Here is a 2,734-nt window from a genome sequence, read left to right as displayed (position 1 = left end):
GGTTAGCCCGATCCCTCCTCTGTGGGGCTTAACATTGATAGGTGCATTATTAGTACACAGCTTCACTGAATTGAGCTGCTGAACCAGATGTTACAGATGATCAAAATATGTTGGTCAGTGCAAATAAAATTTTCTTTACTGATTTTGAATTATCTTAACTCAACCTGTGCTTGATACAAACGACACTGTTTCAGGAAATTGCTGCCCATAATTTGTTTTCCAGAGTTCGGAGAGCAGACAACATGCTCTCAATTTTGGGACAATATTTCTTTTTGCAAATCTTCCCCAAAAATCTTGCAAAATTAATGCTCCAAACATCGGTACTGCTATAAGTTCTTGCAGAGGAAAACCTGCGTGTTTATCTTTCCATAGTCCACTTATGCATGTTATTAAGGTCTTCTCAGTTGCAATGGCATCAAGAACAAGCTTTCCAATGAGGTACATCAGATGGGGAGAGGAAGGAGTGAAAACGAGCGACCTCAGACTGAGTGCAGTAACACAGTGCTTTATTCCATAACTGTCAACTGAGCTGCATTTTGTTTTTCAGGAGATTCAACTTGTCTTTGCCTAATATGTAGCTCTAACAATACACGATATTGTTTTGGTACCGTGTATCATTGTAGTGCCATGGTAGATGTCTTACGTAAATAGCCCCCCTGAAAAGACATGTGGTTACTAGTATAATACTAAACCCAGAAAGATTGAAGAAAATAAAAGAGAATGGAGAAACATTGATTTGAGGCTGACATGTTGACCATTTTCAAGTGCCTTGAAATTTCTATATCACCAAAAGCCTGATACCTTTCTAAGACAAAATCTCATTGCAGTTAATCCCTGTCCGGCAGGGTTAGTATTTGAATGGGTGAGCTCAAAATGTTACGTTTCTATGAGACTCAGCAAAGTATTTTAATGTAGATGTACAAGGAAAGAATTGTTCATAGATTTTATACTTATGAATAGTTGATACCAGTAAATTAAACAAAATCAACAGTATTGTTACAGATACAAATAGCGAGTAGTAGTAAGACAATCTTAAGCAATTCTTAATATTATTTCACCGAGCACTGTGGCACCTTGTCATAACATACTTTCCCACTTTTCCTTTCTTAGTATTGAAATTAAAGGGTTATATCTAATTTTTGCACACACAAAAAACCATGATGTGGTGGACAGTTACCTGTATGTCAACAATTTCTCATTTTCAATTAGTGTATGCAATAAACCTGTGAATTCTCTAGCAATGTAACAATGAAACCATCCATTACCATGGTTCAAGTCAATGGTTATGGTATTTTTGTCCTTGTCATTAGTTGGCTCTGGTCTCAGCTGCACTTGGACCTGACAGTTTGCTTTTATTTTTCTCTATGCCATTTTCAAAAATTCTTGTCTTGGCTTGTCGTGGGCGCCACCAATACCTTAAAACACCAACGTGTACAGTACATTTTTACCTCCTGAAATGTCACTATTTCTAAAAGTATTGTCATGTGAGCAATTTGACTATCAGGGGGCTATCTTCACAAGATAAGCAGCATTTCTCTGAACAAGAACCCCCAAAAAACAAATGGATTTATATCTTATTTCAGAAGGTAAGCATTGGTGACTTATTTTATGTTAAGATATGTTCTGCAACATTACGATGCCTGAACTACCTGTCTACCAAGGGCAACTTTCAGTGACATGGTGAACTAAAATTATATTTTTAATTTTAAGGACAGACTATTTACAGTTTTCCAGTCCATTATGTGACAAACAATAAAACATTTCCTTTTTCATGAATGTCCTCATTTTCCTCTTTGTCATCCTTTAATGTTTGACCAAAAAATATTCCATGGCCAGCCGTTCCAGGTTTTCTGGGAAAGACGAACAGTTGCATCAACATTCATCCTGTCAACATCTAACAATATATGGAGCAACTGACAAAGTTTCCTTTGGAGCTCGATGCGGTTGTGCAATGGCTGTTTCTGAGGAGGATGCTCTCCTGGTCGCTTTCTTGAGGGTCAAACTACAACATGAGAAGAACGATCTCTAAACATGTTGCGCATTAATTAAGCCAGGAAAATCTGTTTTCACACAGTTTAGAACGACGATGGCTCAAGCCTCAAATACAGACAAATTTCCAACAATGCATGATTCTAAAACAAGAAAATTTATACCCTACCTCAAAATCAACACTGGGTTTTTTAATAGAACTGACGCCGACTTCACAGCATCTAATTTCCTCGCTCAGTCCATCTAATTTCCTCGCTCAGTTGCAAAATGAACATTCGTCTTTCAAAAGGAATTTTTTTTCGAACCCAATGATAATCAAAAAGAGCCGGCTTCGAACAGAGAAAGTAAATAAATTGAGCATGTCACAGCAATGTAAGAAGAAGCAACTGGAACTCTTAAACGAAGTTGACTCTGCGGCCTGTCTATCAATGGCGTCCATGTTGATTACAACGGAGATGTGTTTCCCTTGAAGTCTGGAGGCAACTGACTGAAATATAAAAATTTCCCACGACGCGTTGCACGCTGCTGTCCAACCTCCTCTGAACTTCGTCTACAGTCACATTTCTATCTGTGTGACAAATTTGGAAATGGTGCAGCCTTCTATCCAGTGTCCTCAAACTCCAGGCGTATTGACTGAAATCCCTTGAAACGAAATCCAAGATCTCTTCGCGTTGCAATCTCTCCCTAACGTACTTTCCCAGGATATCTTCTAGGTCATGATCATTTTTCCACGAATCGGTCCTTA

At 38.2% G+C, this 2,734-nt stretch overlaps 1 long non-coding RNA gene across 1 annotated transcript; it reads right to left on the bottom strand.

Moving 5' to 3' along the window:
- Positions 1–1,681: 1,681 nt before the first annotated feature.
- Positions 1,682–2,459, bottom strand: LOC137988926 (uncharacterized). The gene is made up of 2 exons (XR_011120837.1): positions 2,159–2,459; positions 1,682–2,002 (listed from the first exon to the last, which is right to left on the bottom strand). It is a non-coding gene; the product is annotated as an uncharacterized lncRNA (long non-coding RNA).
- Between the last annotated feature and the right edge of the window lie 275 nt (positions 2,460–2,734).

Source organism: Montipora foliosa, unplaced genomic scaffold (assembly GCF_036669935.1).
Source record: "Montipora foliosa isolate CH-2021 unplaced genomic scaffold, ASM3666993v2 scaffold_434, whole genome shotgun sequence".
Lineage (NCBI taxonomy): Eukaryota > Metazoa > Cnidaria > Anthozoa > Scleractinia > Acroporidae > Montipora > Montipora foliosa.
This window is presented reverse-complemented; position numbering and strand designations above follow the sequence as displayed.